General features: G+C 46.2%; 1 protein-coding gene across 5 annotated transcripts in view; it reads left to right on the top strand.

The window, feature by feature from the left end:
* The window catches only part of ABI1 (abl interactor 1), a 125,244-nt gene that overhangs the window by 9,283 nt on the left and 91,635 nt on the right, over positions 1 to 24,326 (top strand). The window lies entirely within an intron of this gene.

Here is a 24,326-nt window from a genome sequence, read left to right as displayed (position 1 = left end):
TTTCTTATCAACAGTGTGGGCTACAGATATAAACTTGTTACTATATTGTGTAGGTATTATAAAAACAGGTAGGTATTTTTAGGTATCTTGGCCCAACTTGCAGTGTATTAGTGAAAAAAATTTTAAGCCTTCAGTTAGACAACTTCCAAGACTTGTACATCAAAATACTATAACATATATTGGTATGAGATGTAATTAGTAACTACTAACATGGTGGCTAGTCTTACAAAAACTTAGTGCAGATGAAAAATCGCTATTTATTAAATTCCTATTTGGAGCACTATATTTATTGTGTTTCAGTGATTCCAGTTCAAATCTGTTCCATATATAAGTTAAAAAAAATGGCTTTTCTAACTGCTAGCTTTGAAAAATTAGCCTGGAATCAGAAAGTTAAATTGGGTTTCTCCTGGCTCATGCCTTCTCAACAATAGTTTTTTTGCAACTGGACCACAGTTAAGAATTCTGTTTGAAGATGTGCCAGCCACCTGCTTTTTCATAGCTATATTTTATCTGCAGAGCCAAATGGGAGTAAAATGTACTACGGATTTTAGTGAAGTAAGTGGAGATGCTTCTCAGTACTTACAGGGAGCAGGCTTATAAAATAAGATGCTAAGTTTACGTACGTTGAACTCTGGCGTGTATCTATTATTATTTTTGGTGGTCCTAATGCTAGGTGCTGTACAAACACAGAATAAATGAAATCCTTGTCCCCTAGAGCTTGGAGGATAAGTTAATATCAGGCTCTATCTCAACACTGTCCATTTTTAAAACCTTCCATGAATTGATTATAGCCTGCCTCGTGGACTGTCTCTTCCTACTCCCCTCCACTTGCTTCCATGAAGTCCTTTTCACCATTAATATGAGAGCGTTCTTGTCCATGACTCCTGGAACAGCATTCTTGTATCTAGGCACCTCATTGCCTCTGCGTTTCATTTTAAAATCTCATCCAAAAATATCTTCTCCCTTGCCTATTTCTCTTAATTACACTCTCTCTCTGCTATTATTTAACTGTAAATCATACTGGGATGCTGTTTAAATTATATGACTGTTTTGTATGGCATCTTTGAGGCAGACTGTTTTTACTACAATGAATTTGAATAATAGCTCATCACATGGGCCAGCAGCTTCTAAAGTGATATATGTTTAAGTGGTGTAGGGATGAGGCTGGGTCCAGACCTTTGCATGGGAACAACATGACACAAAGGGTCCCTGAGGAGCAAACTGAGAGACACAGCATGCTGGTGGAGAGCTTGTTTGTTCATGTACAGCAAAACCTGTACAAAATCACTCTTTATTAGGAAACTTTCCATTTTAAGAGGCAGCTCCATATATTTGGAATATTTTGTGTAAAGGTGGAACAGAATTTACTAGAAATCCATCTTTCTTAGGCAGCTACTCCTTTTGTTGTTGGCCCAAGGGATGGTAGTGACTTAAAAGTAAAACTTACCTTTATTTCATTTGTTTTGCTATGGAGGATCTGGAAGTAATGATCCTACTCTGGCAGTGGCTTTTCAGGTATGATGTTCTCAAGGAGAGGGGGAGAGGAACAGTATTCCATCTTTGTTTCAGTGGGAAAGTCTTGACAGAATAGAGGGTTGAGACTAATCCAAAAGGGATTTTATGCAATATGGTTCTGGCTCACTTGGATTTCCATTGTGAATCCTTATACCAACTGGGCTGGCTTGGTAGTTTGAGATGTGAGGCTAAATGTCAGGCTCAGCTAAATAGAGAGAGGCAACGGATTAATAGGCTTATCCTGGTAAATATCCTGGAGACCTGAATGGTGGGGGATATTTGCAAGTCAGGTTTGGCTGATCCAGTCCTGATAGGGTACTGCTGTTGGATATCTTTATTTTAATGTTTTTACCTATAGAAGATTGCTATGTAAAAGTTTTTGGCGTTAGCTATTCCAGAAGTGCTCAGATAACACATTTAGGGGCTCCCTAAAATAACATGGGATACCAGATTTGGTATTTGGGATCCCTTGAATATGTCTCTTTAAAACATTACTATTGGGCAAGGCCTTATAAAATTCCCTCGGTGCATTTTCCATTGCAATATGTACTGGAGTCTCTCTGCGCTACGCTCTGTTCATTGTTCTTGGAATCTTGAGACTCATTACTGAGGCAGTACAGTTGCCAAGTGGAAGACTTGACTGCATGCTGTCCGAGGCTGTGAGTCTAAAAGAGATGCTTCCTTATTTTTAGAGCCCAGAATTCTTTGAGCATGAGTGCTGGTAAATTCACTATTATTAAAGATATAATTGCAACTTGGGTGCACAGTGGGGTTTCTGGTATTAATGGAAACCATATCACTTGATATGACACAGCTGCTATTCTAGATTTTTATCCCATTCCTTTTTGCTCTTGAACAGCATGACCTTTGTTTTTCTTCTCCATCAGTGTATAATCAATGAAAGCTCTCTAGCACAGTCCTGTGTGTCTGTGAACCTGTGGTGCATGAACCAGTCAGTTAAAAATAAATAAATAAAAATTCTGCTCCTTTGTCATTGTTACTAGTGCATAAAGCATATTAAGATAAACTTTCAGAGTCTTTGGCTACATCTACACTACGGGGGGGGTCGATTTAAGATACGCAAATTCGCGTAGCTGAATTCGACGTATCGCAGCCGACTTACCCCGCTGTGAGGACGGCGGCAAAATCGACTTCCGCGGCTTCCCGTCGACGGCTCTTACTCCCACCTTCGCTGGTGGAGTAAGAGCATCGATTCGGGGATCGATTGTCGCGTTCTGACGGGACGCGATAAATCGATCCCCGAGAGGTCGATTTCTACCCGCCGATTCCGGCGGGTAGTGTAGACCAGGCCTTAAAGTACTATTTTGTTATGCATGAAGGAGGTCTGAAGAGAAGAAGTCAAACAAATGTGCAGCTATACGGTGTCGAAGGGCTGAGTAAAACAAAAATATAGTTGCTGAGTTTTGTGCAGTTCCATGTGTGACATTTCCTGCTGTTGAGGAAAAAGTTGCCGGTTCTCTTCCCTCCCCCCCTCCAGTTTCCCCTCCCTTCCCCCAAGCATGGAAGACCATGTGGGGGTTTCCAAGAGCTTTATCCCTCACAGCCCCCAGACATGCTGAAGGGTTGGAAGGGAGCCAGTGGGGACCAAGGCAGCTGGTTAACCCAGTACTTCACTGACTGGGAGCCTATGGGGTTGTTGGATAGTTCCTAGATGGAGACTAGGAGGTGGGCGGAGTAGCCCGGCAGGAGTTAATGTGTAATAACCTTGGAGGAGTGGGGTAGAGTTTAGAACAGTCTCCTCTTCTCATTTTTTGTTCTCATTGGTCCATGTTCAGTCCCTCAATCTAGAACCTCACTGGCATGGTGATATGACAGATACTGCAATTGAATACAATGTCTTTGGGACCATATTTTATTAAGTTTGAGTGGTATGTATCATTGTTGACCAGGGATTGCATGCTGCTCCAGTTACCAAGTTCTAAAAGCGGTGGGGCATGATGAAGGCTAGTTGATGAAATGTAAGTGCCTACAGAGCAGTACACTGCCTGGGGAGGCTTGGAGGTAATGGTTCAAGCTGGGTTTTCCAGGGTATGCCCACACTGCAGCTGGGAACAAGCCTCCCAGCCTGGGTAGACAGACTTGCACTAGCGAGGCTCAAGCTGGCATGCTAAACGTAGCTATGTGGATGTTGTGGCTCAGGCTCTGAAGCCGGGTGGGGTGGGGTGGGTCAGGTGGGCTTGAGAGCCTGAGTTTCCACCACAGATGATTAGTGAGCTCGTGCGAGCCATGCTCTCACAAGTCTCTGTCCTGGCTGGGAGTCTCTCTCCCAGCTGCAGTATAGAGACCCCCCCAGAGACTGTCAGACAGGAAAAGCTTTTAGTATAAAAAGCCTGAGTGTGTGTGTGTGTGTGTGTGTGTACTGCAGGTGTTAGTGACACCTGGTAGTCCTGTTTTAAAAAAAAAAAAAAAAAAGACCTTAAAGTTCCCTTGTGATGTGTAAGGGTGGGTCAGCATGAGGTAGTCATGAGTGGTTTTGAAAACAGGAAGGGTGGGGGGAGGGGGAGGAGAATGAGCAGAAGATATTAATGGTTTTTAATGGAAATTAACCATAAAAAAAATTTAGAAGGAAAATGCATCCTTTTGAAGGCTGATGAACAGAGTCTCTGGCCATCCATGACAACTAGAAAATCCTTCCTGTGAATAGGAAGTCTAATTTATGCCGTTCTCTACCATAGAAATCTATTTTTGCTAGTCACTTTCAGAAATGACAAGATATAAAACTGGAAAGCAAAGATTTACTTATAAAAGGTGGTTAGGAGAGGGAGTGTTGAAATCCTTGCCTGTCAGCTTTGTTTTGTGTATGTTTTCAGTGTTAAGAACTTGTTTTATAGGAATGTCTTTTTTCTCTTTTATGTAGTACTTAATTTGTATGTTAATACCACTCAGGCTGGCACATTCTAAACAAACACTATGATTTGGTTTGATAACATTTTCCATATAATTTATTTTGCTACCAATATAGTTATTTATTCCCAGTCTACAAACAACCCTGCTTACAAAGCTGTAACAGAGTTTGTAATGGGTTAATTTAATTTAGTACCAGCCTGGCTTGCATCCATTCACATCAAGATAATATTCTCTATCTGTGGTAGCTACCCTTGCCAGCAGCCTAGGCTGGCCTGTCATTGTTTTCCAGTAACGTGTTTGGCGCTCTTCCCCCACCTCTATTGCTTTGTAGGTAGGAACTCCCAGATCTCTTGAAGTAGGACATGGCTAGAGTGTGCTGCTCTGTTTGCATGATCTTTGAGCATGCTATACCATAATGAGGCGCTACATTGCCATTGCTCAGATTGTAGAGAGATTAATCTAGCAGCATAGTTCGGATGGGTGGCTGACCTGTGGTCCTGGGGGAGGGGAGGCAAAAAGCTGTTTGTCTGAACACAACTCATCCATGTTTGTAACCAGACAGATGGGTGGGGGGAGAGGGGGAGGAGAATGAGCAGACTTGTTACCAGATTTGCCCATTACTTTGGGGTACGCTCATTTATTAGGGTTACTCTTCTGGGGGGGTGGGGTTCTGTAATTCTATCAATGTACTGCTTGTGTCACTTGTGCTTTCATATGGAGCTCTACTTCTCCCTTCTGCAAGTCCCCTCCCACTGGAGCGATCCTGCAGGACCTATTTCCCTAGGGCTGGGTTCCTCCAGCCCCAGAACCAGATGAACATACACATATATTAACAGAGCATGTCTGAGTGGACTGGGTCAATCAGCACTCTCTAGCTGACCCTTTATATGCCACAGGTACCGCACTGGAATAGAGTAAGCTTGAGCAGGCTGGGTCGAGCAGCACTTCCAAGCTGCCACCCTCATATGTCACAGGTTCAGCACGTCCCTATCCCCACTTTCACGTTACAGTTGTTCTGGTAGTAACCCATTTGATGAGCAAACCGCAGAGTATTTTTGGGTGCTACAGGGATCTTTAGCTTAGGTAAGAGGAGTGTTGCTGCAGAGTAAATGGGGAAGCCAAAAGCCTGAGGTAGAAAAGAAAATACAGAGAGAAAGCTGGGGTCTCGCCACTTCATGAAGCTTGAACTGGTCGGGGTTCCCAGGTGATGGTGGTAGCTCAGGGTCCTAAGTGCTGGAGACAGGCAGAGCCCTCCACATAATCAGTCAGGAGAAGATGGAGTCCCAGTGGAACTGATGCAGAGTTTGGATCCGTGCATCAGAACACTTACTTGAGTGTGGGTAGGGGGTTTTTTTGTAGGGAAACAACAATGGTTCAAGGGAGAACAGGAGATTTGTGTATGGGTAAACTGATGACTCAAGGGTTTTCTTTAGGCTAGACAATAGGAGCTGATCACTCCTAGCTATGGGCGGTGTTCCTTCCAGGGAGCTCACAATGCAATTAAGCTGCTTTAATATTTTGGTAATCAATCAAGGATTCATCACTAGAATTGGTCTGATAACTGCTGAGCTGGGTGTGTGCAGGCATAAGTTCATTAACATCTGGGGCAGAGACCCCCATCATGCAATGCTTCCCTGCTTTTCTGGTCCCAGAGTTCAGTGCGGTTCTTGCCTTGGAATCTCTGTTCTCCATTCTGTATGCTAATGGAGATGCCTCCTTGTCCCATCTTTCTAGCAGATGAGGCTAGGGGAGTTGCCTTAATACTATCATCCTTGTCAGGAGAGGTTTAGTTGTGTCTCCCACTGCCTTTTCATTGCTTTCTGTAAGTCTTTCCTCTGATTGGTTTTGGTTCAAGCAGAGGCTGCGGGGGCGGGTGTCCTTCATGAGTCAGACAGGCTGGATACTACGCCCTGGTTCCCCAAGAACACAGAGCTGACTGGTATTGGACTGGTTGCAGAAACATAGGCCTGCTTCCAGTATAGACAGAGCGTTACAGGTGTCTGCCATGGTTAGCGACGCTTGTGTTCTAACACTTAAGGGCTCTTTTTGTTGGTGTGGATGGGATAGCACTTTTATAACCATGTGAGGTAGCAGTGTGACAGCCTAAGTCAAGCTCTAATGAAAGCTACCGTAACTCCCCACTTAATGTCCTCTTGCTTAACGTTGTTTTGATCTTACGTCCCTGCTCGATTACAGAACGTGCTCCATTTAAAGTTGTGCAATGCTTTGTTATAACGTCGTTTGGCTGCCTGCTTTGTCCACAGCTGGCAGCCCCCTATCAGCTCCCCAATGCCCCCCCACAGTGCCTTCTACCCACCGGCAGACCCCTATGGATTAGCGCCTTCCCCCTCCTCCTCCTGCCTGTGGCAATCAGCTGGCTTGTGGCATTTTCAGGAGGGAGGGGGAGGAACGAGGACTCGGCGCGCAGGCTCCCCCTGCCTCCTGAACGCCGCAAACCAGCTGATTGTCACAGGCAGGAGGGAGGGAGGAGGTTCCTGCCCCCTGAATGTTGCAAGCCAGCTGATTATCGCGGGGAGGGGGGAGGAGTGAGGACGTGGCGCACCTCTCCCCTCCCTCCTGCCCATGGCAATCAGTAAACTGGAGGATCCCTTAGTGGTTGTGACCAGGCTACCAGGGGAGGCAGACAGTGTGAAGCAGAGGCATTTCAGAGTCAACTGGGCTCCGCAGACTGCCATGGGCCCAGCCTGGTGACCACTGCTAGGAGGCCGCTGCCATCACTTGACTGGAAATTTTGCCTGGGCTTGGGAAGGGGGCTTCACTCAAGTCTGGGTCAGATGGGCAGCTTTGAGGCACCGGTGCACTGCAGGGGCACCAGATATGGTGGGAGGGGTCAGCATAGCTGTATCCTCATGCTGTCAGAAAGCAACAGCATGGTGGAGCAAGTGGAACCTCCCCATCAGCTGCACAATGATTTCACTGGGCTCAGCAGCAAGTAAGAGATGGAGGCGGCTGGGCACCTGGTACCCACTCCCGACTGGAGTGTGCACATGGGAGGGGATGATAGTGAACTGAGGACACCCAATTTCCCCACCCAGAACCTGTCTCTCATACAATCCCCCTGCTTCTCAGTCACCCGGCGTCCATCCCTTCTTGCATCCTCCCAGGCACCCTCCACACCCTACCTCCTTCTCTCCCCAAAATTGTCAGTTTAGCTGGCTGGGCTATCCCCCTCTTGTCTCCTGTGTTGGGGGTACATAAGGGGGTGCATGTGGGACAAGAATCTCCAGAGGGAGGCACAGCTTGAAAGGTTTGGGAACCTCTGCTCTAAACTAAATTTGCTAAATTTTGTGATCATAAGAGAAAGTGGAGGGAGAGAAGAGGGCTACAGCAAACAAAGATTATGGGGCCTGTTTAGTTTTTGTGTTTGCAACTTAGTGTCCTTCCCCCTTTTTATGAGAATAAGGCAGGAATGAATAGTAATGTTGATTAGAATTGACATCAGTGGTGCGATTTGAGGTAGGAATTGAAGGGGAAGTAATACATTTAGCACAGTGGAAAAGGGAGGCTGCCCCGGGCATATGGGCAATGTGATGATGAGTGGCAGAAATCAAAACAGTCATTGCTCTGAGTTGAGAGAGTACACATGTTTATTGGTAGAATAATCATACTTTCCCAGTTACTATTGCGTGATCTATTTTCACACTTCATTCTATACACAGATCCCAGTAACCAAAATATCAAGAATTTTATTGTGCCAGTGTGTATTTACTGTTTCTTTCAAATGTCCTCATTTGACTGCAGTTGGCAGGAAGGTACAACTAGAAATTGTGCTACATACTATCTATATAATATAAAAATATTAATATGGGGAGCAATTTATTCCAGAGCCAACAGGACCACCATTTGCTGTATTGGGCAGAAGATGCATTAACAGAGTAGCTGGCATTGAGACAGTGAGGAAGCAATCTGTCAGTGTCACTTCGTAGATCACTCTCCCATTGGGTGGATCAGGTTGCTGTTGTAATTCAAACAGCCTGGATTACAATGGAACCACTTCTTTAAAAAGGTGACTTACAGTAGAGATCAAAATATCTATTGAACTCTTTAAAGAAGAGTAAGATGGTTTCCTGAACATTGTTATGCCAAATTTTGCTCTCCATTGCAATCCCATTAAGATCCATGGCAGAACTATTTGTATACATAGATGTAAACACTGTATTTTGAACCAACAAGAGGTGATGCCATTTTAGATCTGGTATTGGTGAGGAGTGAGGACCGCCTAGAGGAACTGGTTGTAGAGGACAACCTTGGTTTGAGTGATTATGAGCTAATTCAGATTACCCTAAATGGAAGGGTAAACAAAAATAGGTCTGCAACTAGAATCCTTGATTTCAAAGGGGCTAACTTAAAAAAATTAAGGGAATTAGTTAAGGAAGTGGACTGGATTGAAGAACTCAAGGATCTGAATGTGGAGCAAGCTTGGAATTACTTTAAGTCAAAGTTGCAGGAACTATCTGAAGCCTTTATCCCAAGCAAGGGGAAAAAATTTGTAAGGAAGGGTTGCAGACCAAAACAGGCGATTAAGAGAAAACCGCCTACAAGGAATGGGAAGATGGGATGGATCATCAAGGAAAGCTACCTCTTGAAGGTCAGAAAGTGTAGGGATAAAGTGAGAACGGCCAAAAGCCAAACAGGGTTGGACCTTGCAAAGGGAATTAAAACCAATAGTAAAAGTTTCTATAGCCATATAAATAAGAAAACAAGGCAAGAAGTAGTGGGACCGCTAAGCACTGAGGATGGGGTGGAGATTAAAGATAATCTAGGCATGGCCCAACACCTAAACCAATACTTTGCCTCAGTTTTTAATGAGGCTAAGGAAAAGCTTTGGGTTAGTGGCAGAGGGATAATGGGAGTGAGGATATGGAGATAGAAATTACCACATCTGAGGTGGAAGTCAAACTCAAACAGCTCAGTGGGACTAAATCGGGGCCTGAATAATCTCCATCCAAGAATATTAAAGGAACTGGCACACGAAATTGCCAAATAGTAAGGATTTTTAACAAAACTGTAAACTAAGGGGTCTTACCCTATGACTGGAGAATTGTTAATATAGTTCCTATTTTTAAGAAAGTGGAGGGCGTGATCGGGGAAACTACAGGCCTGTTGAGATTAAACTAATTGTATACAAGGCCTTTGAACAAATTTTAAAAGTAGTTAAGGACGTAGCGCTAAACAGTAATTGAGATTAAAATACAACATGGTTTTACAAAAGGTAGATTGTGCCAGACCAACCTGATCTCCTTCTTTGAGAAGATAACTGATTTTTTATTTTTTTTTTTATTTAGACAAAGTAGTAGATTAATCTACCTAGATTTCAGTAAGGCATTTGATACTGTTCCATGTGGGAAACTATTAGTTAAATTGGAGAAGGTGGGGATTAATATGAGAACTGAAAGGTGGAAAAGGAACTGGTTAAAGGGGAGATTTCAGAATGGCTCATTGTAAGGTGAATTGTCAGGCTGGAGGGAGGTTATTGGTTGAGTTCCTCAGGGATCAGTCTTGGGGACCAATTTTATTTAACTTTATTACTGACCTTGGGACAAAAAGTGGGAGTGTGCTAACAAAATTTGCGGACAACACAAAGTTGAGAAGTATTGCCAGTATAGAGGAGGACCAGAATATCATTCAGTAACTCCTCACTTAGTTGTCCCGGTTAACTTTGTTTTGTTACGTTGCTGATCAATTAGGGAACATGCTCGTTTAAAGTTGTGCAATGCTCCCTTCTAATGTTGTTTGGCAGCTGCCTGCTTTGTCCACTGCTTGCAGGAAGAGCAGCCCGTTGCAGCTAGCTGGTGGGGGCTTGGAACCAGGGTGGATCGGCAGTTCCCTGTGCTGCAGCCGCCCATCAGGCTATCAATTGTTGGCAGTTCATTTGTCCCTCCCCCCACTGCCATGTGCTGCTCCTGCCCTCTGCCTTGGAGCTGCTCCCAGAGACTCCTGCTTGCTGTGCGGGGGGGGAGGGGCTAATGTCAGGGTGTCCTCCTCCCCCTGCTCCTGCACCCCACTTACCCCTTCCCCATATAGAGCAGGGAGGGGACACAGACAGAGAGAGACCGAGCGCTTGGGGCAGTAGCTGCTCTCAACTTCCTGAGCCACTTAAAGACAATGCACTTAAGAGTGGGTCAGCTTACTTAAAGGGGCAGTGTGCATCTCTCTCCCCCACACACAACCTGGGTGTCTGTCTGTCTGCTATGTCGTCTCCCCTCCCTAGTGTTCATGCTGCCTTGTGTGAGAGGCTACATTAACAACAATGTGTTAATGCTTGAGGGCTCAGCCAAGTGCTAGTTCATCATTTAGCAGCAAGGCATTCCCTGGGAAATATCCCACCCTCTGACTTCACCACCTCAACCAAGCTTCACAATCATCATAGTTGTGAACAGTATTAAATTGTTTAAAACTTATACTGTGTGTATATCTATATAATATATAGTTTTTTGTCTGAGAGAAATTTCCCTGGAACCTAACCCCCCCCCCATTTACATTGATTCTCATGGGGAAATTTGATTTGCTTAACATCGTTTCGCTTAAAGTCGCATATTTCAGGAACATAACTGCAACGTTAAGCGAGGAGTTTCTGTACAAGAAGATCTGGATGACCTTCTAAACTGGAGTAATAAAAATGGGATGAAATTTAATAGTGCAAAGATGGGCTAAGAACAAGAATGTTGGTTTGCTATAAGCTGGGAAAGTATCAGTTGGAAGTGACAGAGGAGGGGAAAGACCTGGGTGTGTTTGGCTGTCATCCTGTGATCAGCCATGTGGTGCAGTCATGAAAAAGGCTAATGTAGTCCTAGGATGCATCAGGCAAAGTATTTCCAGCAGAGATAGTGAAGTGTTAGTACCATTATACAAAGCACTGGAGAAACCTCATCTTGGAATCCTGTGTGCAATTCTGGTCTCCTGTGTTTAAGAAAGGTGAATTCAAAGTGGAACAGGTATAGAGAGAGGTTACTAGGATGATCAGAGGAATGGAAAACCTACCTTATGAGGGGAGACTCAAAGAGCTTGGCTTCTTTAGCCTAACCAAAAGAAGGTTGAGGGGAGAGATGATTGCTCTCTATAAATACATCAGAGGGATAAATACCAGGGAGGGAGAGGAGTTAAGCACCAATGTGGACACAAGAACAAATGGATATAAACTGGCCAACAAGTTTAGGCTTGAAATTAGGTGAAGATTTCTAACCATCAGAGGAGTGATGGTATGATACTGCCTATAATGACATGTAGCCGATCTGCGACTGCTTGCACAAGTATCTCCTAACAGCCAGTGATGGGACACTAGATGAGGAGGGCTCTGAGTTATTACAGAGAATTCTTTCCCAGGTATGTGGGTGGTGGGTCTTGTCTCTATGCCCAGAGTCTAAGTGATTGCCTTATTTGGGGTCACAAAGGAGTTTTCCCCCCGAGTCAGATTGGCAGAGACCCTGGGTTTTTTGCCTTCCTCTACAGCATGGGGCACAGGTCACTTGCAGGTTTAAACTAGTGTAAATGGTGTATTCTCTGTAACTTGAAGTCTTTAAACCATGATTTAAGGACTTCAGTAACTCAGTGAGAGGTTAGGGGTCTGTTACAGGAGTGGGTGGGTGAGGTTCTGTGGCCTGCAATTTGCAGGAGGTCAATCTAGATCAGGCCTGCACAACATGCGGCCCGGGGGCCGCATGCAGCCCGCGTGGGCTCACTGTGCGGCCCGCGGGGGTTGAGTAGATGGGCTCACTGTGCGACCCGCGGGGTGGGGTGAGTAGGCAAGTGGCGGGTGCGGGACGGGGGCTGAGTAGGCGAGTGGGCAGGCAGTGGCGGGGAATGAGTAGGCGAGCTGGGCGGGTGGAGGGCTGAGGAGGCGAGTGGGCGGGCAGTGGCGGGGGGGGGCAGGTGATCCGGTGGCGGGGGAGGGGGGGGCTGAGGAGGCAAGGGGGTGGGCAGTGGCGGGGGGTAAGTAGGCGAGCCGGGGGGGGTGGGGGGCTGAGGAGGCAAGCGAGCAGGCAGTGGTGGGGGGTGAGTAGGCGAGCCGGGGGAGGGGGGCTGAGGAGGCAAGTGGTGAGTCGGTGGCTGACCTATTCTACTGATCTGATCTGGCTCCCATCCCCTCTCCCAGGGCCGGCTCCAGGCACCAGCAAAACAAGCAGGTGCTTGGGGCGGCACATTTCTAGGGGCGGCATTCTGGCGCCAGCCATTATAGGTGCCGACTCCGGGGCATGGGGAAAAAGTGCCCTCGCCGCCCCAGCTCACCTCCGCCTCCACCTGCTCCCCTGAGCACGCCGCCGCTGCTCCGCTTCTCCACCCTCCCTCCCAGGCTTGCCACGCGTGAAACAGCTGTTTCGCGCAGCAAGGCTGGGAGGGAGAAGCCGAGCGGCGGGGCACTCGGGGGAGGCGGCGGAGGTGAGCTGGAGCGGGGAGTGGTTCCTCTACCCCCCCATTACTTCCTGCCCCCCACCCTAGCTCACCTCTGCTCCGCCTGCTCCCCTGAACGCGCTGCTGCTCCGCTTCTCCGCCCTCCCTCGCCTGAGAGGGAGGGGGAGAAGCGGAGCAGCGGCACGCCCGGGGGAGCAGGCGGAGCGGAGGTGAGCTAGGGCGGGAGGTCATGGGGGGGCCCGCAGGAAGCAATGGGGGGGAGAAATGCGGCATGCCGGGGGAGGAGGTGGGGCTGGGGATTTGGGGAAGGGGTTCGGAAGGGGTGGAGTTGGGGTGGGGCCGGGGGCAGAGGGGCACGAAAAAGAAAGGGGAGGCGCCCAAAATTTTTTTTGCTTGGGGCGGCAAAAATCCTAGAGCCGGCCCTGCCCTCTCCAAGGGTTGCAGTTGTCTGGAGGTGCTGCCTTCCACGCCTTCCTCATTCACACCTCATTCATTCAGCAGGGCAATTGATTACAAAGTGGGGGGAAGATCTTATTCTACTTCTAGCAAAAAGACATTTTTCTTTTTCCTTAATTATACTACCTTAGGGGCCCGCTATAACAAATTACCGAGGTTCAATACTGCTGTTTTGGTGGGGCGGCGCTGGGGAAGGAGGGTTTGTTTCCGCGGGGCAGGTGGTGCGGGGCGGGGGGTGTTTTGGCAGCGCTGGGGGGGGGTTGTTTCCGTGGGGTGGGCGGCGCTGGGGGGGCTGGGTGGCGCTGGTGGGGGTTGGTGGCGCTCGGGGGGGTTTCGGCCCTCAGCTGTTTTCTTTGGAGTAATATGGCACTCGCCGCTTTACGAGTTGTGCAGGCCTGATCTAGATGAACATGATGGTCCCTTCTGACCTTAAAGTCTGAGTCTGTTTTGTACCTCGATCAAAGCTGGAAACAAAGTGAAACAAATCCCTTTCTGGAGTTCAGTTTCATCCTAGACCCTTCAGTCTGGCTTTCACCCCTTGCATTCAACTGAAACAACTTTTGCTAAAGTCTCTAATGACCTTGTCCTAGCCAAATCGCTGAACCAATGCTCCAACCTTATCCTCCTTGATCTGTAAGCTGCCTTTCTTGAAATCTTGTCCTCCCTTGCCTTCTGTGACTGTCTCCTCTCAGTTCTCCTACTGCCTCTCCAATCACTTCTTCAACATGTCCTTCAGCGGATCCTCCTAATGTCCCTCCAAGGCTCTGTCCTTGGTCCCCTTTTTTTCTTTCTTTCTCTCTCTGCCTCTTATGTCTGAGCAATTTAACCTGCAAACACAACTTCAACTACAGTCTCTCTGCAAATGATTCAAACGTCTACCTTTACTCTAGACATGTCTCCTTCTGTCTAAACTCCTTCAGCCCATCTTTGACCTCTTCTTAAATATGTCTAACAATCAGCTCAAGCTCAACATGGCTAAAACAGACCTCTTAATTCCTGCCCTCCCTACTACCTTTTTTCCTGATCATTGTGGACAACACCACTATTCTACCTGTCATTCAGGCCCATAACATAGGTGTTCTCTTCAACTTGGACCTCTCTAGGTCCTCACATCCAGGCTACATCCAAGTCTTGCTGATTTTGTTCTCCATAACATCTCTCAGCTATCTGGATGGATCGGAAACACCATATATCTTAAACTGTGATCCAGGCTCTTGTCTCACATCTTGATTACTATAATGTTCTTCTCTCTGTACTTGACAAATGCCATCTTGCCCCACTTGTATCTATTCAGAATGTTGCTGCAAAGATAATTTTTCTAGACCAGGGGTCGGCAACCTTTCAGAAATGGTGTGCCAAGTCTTCATTTATTCACTCTAATTTAAGGTTTTGCGTGCCAGTAATACATTTTAACGTTTTTAGAAGGTCTTTCTATAAGTCTATAATATATAACTAAATTATTGTTGTATGTAAAGTAAATAAGGTTTTAAAAATGTTTAAGAAGCTTCATATTAAATTAAAATGCAGAGCCCTCTGGACCGGTGGCCAGGACCCCAGCAGTGTGAGTGCCACTGAAAATCAGCTTACGTGCTGCGTTCGGCACATGTGCCATAGGTTGCCGACCCCTGTTGTAGACTGTTGCTTGGACTGTATAACCCCTCTTTGCATCCCTTCACTGGCTCCTTCTTTATCTTACGTTTGATAAGTTACTTGTCTTCACTTTCAAGGCCCTTCATGATCTATGCCCTACCTATCATCTCTCATTAGGGTGACCATACGTTCCATTTTGGCTGGGAGTCCCCTTTTCAATCCCTCTCCCAGACATCCTGACTTTTTGTGTGTGCGCACGCAAAACTGGGCATTTGTCCCGTTTGCTCTGGCCAACTGATGATCAAATGCCCAGTTTTGCTAAAAAAAAAGTGGGGTGTGCCCTCCTAAGGGGGTGCAGAAGAATGCTTGTTGGGGGGATTGGCGACTCAAGGCGCTGGGCTGCGCGGTGGGGCTCGGGCAGTCAGCCTGTTTTTATTCTGGGAAAGATAAGGCCACCCTCTTTCCTTCAGTATTGAAGGTCAGCTCCCTCTGTTCCTGGTGCCAGGCTCTCTTGCATACTTGTTTAAACTTCTCCTTGTGCCTGGGAGAAGCTCCCCATAAACATCCACAAAACTAACTCATTCTCCTCCTTGAAAACCCTCCTTAAAACGCTGCTCTTCTTTGCTGGTATGTGTACAAAACTTCAGGCTGCTGTTGTGCCTGTTATGCTAACCAGTAGTATCTTGCTGTTTCCTTGTGGTGGTCTCCCTTTGGTCCGTCTATCCATCTGTCATCTAGTCTTATAATTATAATTGTAAACTCTTCACAGCAGGGACTGTGGGGGGGGGGGGTTGGTTCTGTATTTGTACAGCACCAAGCACAACAGGGTTCTGATCCATGACTGGGGCTCTTAATATTTATAAATAATAAATAGTGTTACTGTCCTTTTGGGATTTTTATATTTTTAGGAGGTGTTCTTCCCCCCCCCCCCACCCCCTTTTTTGAGGGAAATGACTGACCAAATGCTAACATTTTCTTTCTGAAGAAAAATGTGCTGGCATCTTGGTTCCAATGTGATTGTGACCGTCTGAGCCTTCCAGTGCTTTGTGGTACACAGGACTGGGGGAAACTTAGTCTGCACTGAGTCAACATTAGCTGTGGTATGCAAGGTATTTACATGGAGGGAGGAGACTCAGGTTTCATCAGTTTCTTTTGTGTAGTGTAGATTTGAGTAACACACCTTTATCTTAAAGAAATTTTATCTGCAGTATTGAAGCAGCAGCTATTATTTCATGCCAGCATCTCTTGGGAGTTGGAAGGAAGTTCAGTGGTGTAGTGATATTGAATGTGCTGTTTTTACTGGCTTTGTTGGGAAGATTTCTTGCTCCCACCTCCCTTTGGTATCTGGACACTAATTCTCTTGTCTTTTGAAGAGTTTTTTTTGTCTGTCTGTCAAGAAAAAAAGCACATCTGAATGCCCTGGGTTTTAGGATTGTTCTAGAATGGCTTTTTAAAACCCTTTCTCCCCCCCCCCCCAGCCATTCCTTTGACATAAACAGTTAGTTATTTCAGTGGTTAAGAGCTCTTGTAACTGCATTTCAGACTTTACTATGGTATCTGGTGGATGGATATATTAGATCAGTGGTCTCCAACCTTTTTTACGCCCAAGATCACTTTTTGAATCTAAGGGCTACCCAGGATCTACCCCATCCCTTCCCCAAAGCCCCATCCTGCTCACTCCATTCTCCCCCCACCCTCACTCTCACCAGGCTGGGGCAGGGAGTTGAGGTTTGGGAGGGGGTGCAGGCTGTGGGCTGGGGCTGAGGGGTTTGCAGTGTGGGAGGGGGCTCTGGGCTGAGCCTGGGACAGGGGGTGAGGGGTGCAAGCTCTAGGAGGGAGTCTGCCCCAGCCCAGAGCCCCCTCCTGCACCCAGAGGTTTGGGGTGCAGGAGGGGGTTTGGGGTGCTGGCTCTGGGAGGGGGTCAGGATTTGGGGTGCTGGCTCTGGGAGGGGGGGGGTCAGGATTTGGATTGCAGGAGGGGGTTTGGGGTGCTGGCTCTGGGAGGGGGGTCAGGGATGGGGGTTGGGGTGTGGTCTCCCGCTGGGCAGCACTTACCTCCAGCGGCTCCCGGTGGGCACAGTGAGCTAAGGCAGACTCCCTGCCTACCCTGGCCCCACATCGCTCCCGGAAGGGGCCAATGCGGAGCTGCAGGAGCGGCCGTGCTTGCAGGTAGGAGCAGTGCACGGAGGGAGACCACCAGCTGTGGGAATGTGCTGGCTGCTTCCGGGAGCAGCGTGGGGCTGAGGTAGGCAGGGAATCTGCCTTAGCGGCAGCCACACTACACCGCTGCAGATCCCGATCGACTGGGAGATCCTCTAGGATTGACCAGTCGATGGTGATCAACCAGTTGGTGACCACTGTATTAGATCAAGTCCATTCTCTCTTCCCCCTTTTCCCTGCCTCCCATGCAAGGGCAGGATATTAGTCCCCTGGAGAGGGGACACTGGATAAGAAACAGATATTACACAAGTGTAGTTAACATACTTATGCTATATTAATAGCTTACTTAACAATTAGTCAATTAATTAGTGTCTGCAGCTTTCAAAATCCCTGTTCTCTCGTTTACCCCTTGGGATGGGCAGAAAGTACAGCAAAATGACAAGTTGTCCTCAGAGGAGAAATCACTTTAATAAAATACTTGAACTTTTCTACTATAAATATTCTATTGCGGAACTCTAAATCACACTGCTGAATTTGTACAAGTTTATGTAAGTCTTTCTAGTTAGACAAATCTCTTTAATTGTGACTTGAAATTTATATGTGCTTTGGAATGCAAGTGTTTATCTTTTTAGTATAGAGAAGCTGGTTTGCTGTGCCTACACTAGGATCTTTCCTCTCCCCTCCTCCCCCCCGCAACAAACAAAACGGACTTCCAACCATTTCTACTACTGACTCAGATGCACTAATGGGGGAAGAGCTAGTATAGGCTGCACCAGGCAGTCATCAGAATTTCACTACCATGTGACCTAACCTTGTTTTAAAGGAGGTCTAGCTAAATAATGGCTATATGATGCTGGTGGCCATCTGGAGTCTTGTCTACATTATGCTTGATGGGACATTTTAGTATAATAGCATTTTATACAAAAAAGGAGGAAGTGGATGCGTAAGGTTGGGTTCCTAAAGCCATTTTTAGGTACCTAAATGTGTCTCCTGATTGTTCAAAAGCGCTGAGCACTTGGGAGCAGCTGTATGCTCAGGACTATTGATGATTAGGTCTTGTACTTAGGTGCCTGAATGTGGATTTAAGAATCTGACCTGGAGGTCTCTTTTTAAAAAAACAAACAAAAAAACCAAAACCCATATTTTGGCCCAGGTCTGAGATGCAGTGCATGTGGAAACCAGCAGAATTTCTCAAATGTAATTCCTATATGAGCACTTTAGTAAATACTTTCCAGGAGTAGTCTAACATATCAGTTTCTCCTGTCTCCTTGTTCCCACCTCCTCTGTATAATATCACTACAATTGTAAATAACCCCTATTTGTAAATGAAAATTAGTCTTATCCAGTTCTGTGGATAATTCTTTTGCCCCTTACTCTGCTTTTAGGACTTGCATCCTTTAAGTCTGTATACAATATGAAGGGGAGGAATACCCTATTCTGTCTGGGAAGCACTTTTTTATTATGCTGTTCAAATCCCTTTGAGCAGCTTCCAGTTAAATAGCTGCTGGAAGTTTCCTTTGGTGCATAGAGACTTGTGACTACTACCCTTGCAATGGCTGACCTGGCTTTCTTCCCCCTTTTTTCCATTTTTTGTGTGGATTGAAGTGATACTAAAATAACTTACTGGCAGCAACAGCAAAACTTAATCACCCACAGAGCAACCTGTATGCAAAGTGTTTTAAAGAGCTTTATGAATAAAAACAAGCCGATATCCACTGGCCACATACCTAATTCAATAGGTAGCGCCTCAATACTTATTTAAAAGGACCTCTGGATTTATCATTCTTAATACTCAGTGTGAATTAGACTTTTGGCTCATAGTAGGTAAACATTATCTAGCGTGAGTGGGATAACTAAACCTCCGAGACACATTACTACAGCTCAGACTCAGAATGCTTAGACCAAGCTGACCATAAGCTGAGGAGAGCTCAGAAATACCAAGGCCTGTTGCCAACAATCATCAGAATCAAAGAATAAATTCTTAAAATTGTAGTCCAGCCTTCCAAGTTCTTAAAAGTCTGATCAGGGAGATGAAGAAGCGATTTGATTGAGACTTTCAAGCTCATTATGGAGACATGTGAGAGTGCTATATCATAAGAAATTCAGTGCTATTGGGGGCTGCATAATGAGCCAGTGTTTTCATTTCCTGGGTGGGGAAGCTATTTGTTTTCTGTGCCATGTGGGATTGCCACCTTGTAGATGTCAGGGTTCAGTATTGATGGGTAGGAGTCTCCAAGCCAATTGCCCAGATATACCTCCTTTCCCATTCTACTGACATTGCAAGTGTATCCCATTCCAATAGAAATGGGAATGTAAACTACAAGTGAGCCTCTCTTCTCCTCCCCCCCCCCCCAGGGTTTAATTTTTAGTGAGTCTTTCAAAATATCTTAGTTAACACCGGCTACCATATTAACAGGTGCTAGCACCAGTTCAGTGTTCCTTTCTCTTCCTCCTGCTTTTCTCTCTAGTCCTTGTATCGTATCATTGCTGCTATTTGTGTGTGGGACCAGGATCTATGACCCAGAGAAGGCGGGTGAGGCTGTCAAAGTCCAGCTATGACCGAACTATTGGAGCTAGGTTGGGACTTGCTTTTTGGTCCTGTCAGGCCACCAACATATGCCATACTAAATTGGCTTTTCTGAAGGAGGCCCTTGCTGTCAAAGCTTAGACCCAAATCTCAGCCCTCTTGAATTCGCTGGCAAAATCCCTTGTGGGACCAGAATTTTGGCCCATAATCTAGAGTGAACAGATGAGTCAGAAAAGGGGCGGAAGACTCTGAAGCTTTGATCTAATCATCTCATTTGTTAGGAAGTATAAATTGTATTCTGTAACTTCCCAAAAAGGCTAAGTAATAGAGGGAAGTGAGTGAAATTACATAAAATCTGGTATATTGACCATTCTTTGTTCCTGTTAGACTAGAGGTTGCAGCTAAGTAGTACTGTGTGATGAAGACCGATTACTTTAGTCAGTTTACATGTGACTTAATCTAATTTGCCTTTAACTGGTTGATGCAAAGCAGGTAGTTTTATAAAGCTATCCACAAAGCTAAAAAAATACCCTTGCATTTTCTTTCGGCAAATACAAATTTGGCACATTGTATTAACTTTACAGCAAAACCATATAAAACTCATATAAATCTACAGCATTCCTATAAATCAGTGTAAAGAGGGTCTGGGCTCTTGACTAGAACACTAAACAACTGACAAGTTACTGGGCACTGAATAATTAATGTCTCTGTATAACTTAGTGATTGGTCAACTGATGTAACCTTGCCATAAGCAGTTGTCCTGTTTTCTTTCTCCCTCCCCCCCCCCTTCTTCTTTAATTGAGGTTGCATACACTCCAACGGATAAAGATGAAAAATACGAAAGAGTACACATTGCAGGATGGGGAAGCAAAATCCCCACTGTCTTTAAACTATCTGATATGAGCCAACTATTCCTTTCCAATGCTGCCACACTTATTGAATCCTGCTGAGCTGCTGACTTCAGCCAAATTAAATCAACTGTGCTTGGGGGAGTGCTTCCTCTTGCTGCAAGTAGTGCCTCTATTTAGTCATTGCTTATTTATGGTAGAGAGATGATGTGGCAGCAGCCTCTAAGTTTTGTTCATAAGGAAACTGGTAGCATTTTGAATGAACTGAAATGGGGAGAAGTGAGAGACTGGGTCTTGAGAAGATAGTGAAGGCATGTGTGACGTTACATCCCATATTCTTCATGGAAATATGGCTATGATTTGGATGTGACATAACGGAGATGTACTTTATGCAAGATGGATCTTAAGATATCATTGGAAAGTTTATAATTTACTGAATGTGTTTATCCAATTTTTATGCATGTATTATTTTTGTATCTGAAGCTGTGATTATTGACCATGTCTCTGTATTTTAAATATGCTATGTAGGATGAGGCCAAACAATATTAGTGGCTTATTGAAGAAATGCACACAAGCAGGAACTGGGTGCAATAGACACCTCTCAGAGAGAGCTTTATACAATGGGGACTGTTTGACCCAGGTCACAGCAAATGGGGGGGAAGATATAAAAGAGGGACAATGACATGAGGTTGCTTGACTCTCCCCACAACAACACACCCCAGAACACCTGAGAAACAAAGACTGAACTGAGAGAAGTGATGGTCCCAGGCTAAGATCTTTAGCCTGTATATGAAAATCTGGGAAAGCCAAGGCAACTTGTGCCTTAAGAATCTGCCAGCCTGTTTATCCCTTTGGGTGAGAATTTGCTAATTTGTATCCTACTTATCTAGTGTGTCAAGCTTAGTTTGTGTGCTTGGTTTCATTTGCTTAGTAATCTGCTTTGTTTTGTCTGCTGTCCCTTGAACCATTTAAAATCTGCCTTTTATAGTTAATAAAATTTGTTTATTAAGCCCAGTTTATGTAACTTCTACGGGGGGGTGGGGAAGTCGTGCACATCTCTCTTCACATGGAGGAAGAGGGTGGATTTTTATGAGCTTGCACTGTATAGAAAATCTGCACAGTGCAAGACAGTATTATTTTGGGTTTATCTTCCAAAAGGGGTGTGCACCTGAGTACTGAGGGAGTCCTCTCACACAGAGCTGACTTCAGTCTGTGGCTGCAGCGGGTGTGTATGCATGTACGTGCTGCAAGAAACCAGAGAGCCTAGTTCAGCAAAGCAGGGAGAGGGAACCCAGGCTGGTTGAGCAGGAGAGGCTCAGTGAAATCCCAGTACGTCAAGTGGCATCCCAGAAGGGGTGTCCAACTAGGCACAGCATGCACTAGTGTTTTTGCAGTAAAAGTGAATGAATGCATTTCTGAGATGCTGTAGAGGGTCACCTGGCAGGATTGGGAGAAAGGTTGGCTGTGTAAAGGATGCATGCCTAAAATTGTCTCAAGGTTGTGAGCTGGAGTAGCTAGGAAGATGGTGGGAATCAGATGAAATGGCGAAAGTTGGGAGAGGAGATGGTTAGAATACTGCAGAGCCCAGGGCCGGCTTTAGCAAGAGCGGGGCCCGATTCCTGGGGGCGGGGCTTGCTGCAAGCCCCACCCCCAGGAATCGAGCCGTGCTCCGGCCGGGGTTGCCGGGCTTGGGTCCGGCCCGAGCCGCGCCGCGGGGGCCGGGCTGGAGCCAAGCCGGCCCAGAGCCGCTGGGGCCTCTGTGCTCGGCCGGAACCGGGGCCGGACTGTGGATGAGGATGGCATGCCCCCAGTCGCTGCTAATGCTTTCTATTAAACCATTGCTAGAAATTAATTTTCATATAAATAAATATTTAATGTAAAAAAGGGTTGACTTCTGACGCTATCTTTAATAGTGTCATCACTCCTGAATATTAAACAAAAATGTGGAGGCAAAAGAGTTAATAATGCAAGATTTTAAGAATGATACTTAAGCAAGCTGAAGTCAGGAAATGCAGGGCTGAGGTGGAGTGCAAACTGAACTCCGATTCCCTGATTTTTGCTATGCTTAATTTAAACTTACTATTGCAAGGAATGTCCTCCTTTTTCTTCTTTCCTTTATTTTCAACTTCTTTAAAGAATAACAAACAAACAAAAGGGGGGGGGGAGGAGAGAAGAGAAGAAATCCAGAATTGAAAGGAAGGGTTTAGAAGAATAGAAACCTTTCCCCAAAAGCGAGTGTAGCTGTTGTGATTCGGTGCTCTATAAATCAATAAAATACAAAGAAACTTGCATTTGCAGTAGGTCATCCTTCTGATGAGACTTCATTCCTTCCCTGCACATTTCACTTTGTCAGTAGAAAATAATTCCTCCTTTTGGGAGGGACCAGGTAGGCATGAATTGCTGCTCTGAAGGGGGATTAGGGGACTAATCTCAGTTTGGCTTTGAACCTCACCCTATTGAGGTGTGGTGTAGGGAAAATTCACAGCTCTGCTTCTCATATTGCTTGTATACAAACACACTTGAAAAGGCAAATGTCACTGTAAGTGCATCATTGTGCTTGTGTCCTCTGTCTTCTCTTCTCCCTTCGCGCCCCGATGTTTAGTTTGGGAAGTGAGCGTTAAGGTGGGTGGTGGTGGAAGAGGCAGTTACCACAGGTAACTGGTGAAGGTTGTCATGGGGAGGGAGAAGCAGCAAAAGTGTAACTGCAATAGCCACTGGGATACTTGACACTTCTTGTTTCCTTGCAGGGAGAAGTCTGAGGGAGATATTTTATTGTTTTGGACCAGGGGTGGGCAAACTTTTTTTTGGGGGGGGGGGGGGGCTGAGGGTCACATCTGGGTATGGAGATTGTATGGCGGACCATGAATGCTCACAAAATTGGGGTTGGGATGCGGGAGGAGGTGAGGGCTCCGGCTGGGGGTGCAGGCTCTGGAGTGGGGCTGGGAATGAGGGGTTTGGGGTGCAGGAGCATGCTCTGGGCTGAGACAAAGGGGTTCAGAGAGCAGGAGGGAGATAAGGGCTGGGGCAAGGGGTTGGGCGTGGGAGGAGGTTAGGGGTGCAGGCTCCGGTTGGTGCTTACCTCAAGCAGTGGCATGGTCCCACCCCCCACCCCCCCGGCTCCTACGCGGAGGCACAGCCAGGTGGCTCTGCACACTGCCCTGTCCGCAGGCACTGCCCCTGCAGCTCCCGTTGGCTGCAGTTCATGTAGGAGCCGGAAGGGGGGATATGCTGCTGCTGCTTCTGGGAGCCGTGTGGAGTGGAGCAAGCCCCCGACCCCACTTCCTGGCTGGAGCACAAGAGCAGGGCAAGCCCCAGACCCTGCTCCCCAGCGAGAACTCAAGGGCCAGATCACGACATCTGACGTGCTGTATGTGGCCTGCAGGCGTAGTTTGCCCATCTCTGTTTTAGACCCTCTACCCCCTCCACATATGTATGACTCTTCCCTTAGTTTGGGACTGCTTCCCCAGCTGAAGGAAGGTTTATCAAATCCTCATTGGAACAGGAATAATTTCACAAAGGCTCTTGGATGCAGGAGCCTTATGTATGCATGTCCTCCTGACGCTCTGCGTTCTCTCCTTCCCCCACTGTGGAATAAACAGCCAACACAGCTGTAGAGTTGGCTTCATAGTAAAAATTTGTGCACTGGGGGACACCCAACTGTGGGAAAATGCTTTTCCCTTTTTTAATTGGCTTGGGTACTGTGAAGAGAGAATTCACTCGTCAGAGGAATTGGAAACTTCTCTCTGGAAGCGAAAGATAGGCGGGTTACAAAAACCCGGCTCCAGAGAATTGATAGTAGTCGTGTCTCAACTTAGAGAATCATTTCTTGGCATAGAACATTTTTACTTAAACAAAACCATCATATGTTTTTAGAGTCTTAGTGGGTTTTTTTTTTTTTTTTCCTCTTCATGTAAGTTCTTGCTTGATGTAGATTTGTTTGTGCAGTCAGAGCAGTTACTCAATCAGGCCTTTTGGGTGAATGAAATTCTAAA

The sequence above is a fragment of the Emys orbicularis genome, chromosome 2 (genome assembly GCF_028017835.1).
Source record: "Emys orbicularis isolate rEmyOrb1 chromosome 2, rEmyOrb1.hap1, whole genome shotgun sequence".
In the NCBI taxonomy this organism is placed as follows: Eukaryota; Metazoa; Chordata; order Testudines; family Emydidae; genus Emys; species Emys orbicularis.
This window is presented reverse-complemented; position numbering and strand designations above follow the sequence as displayed.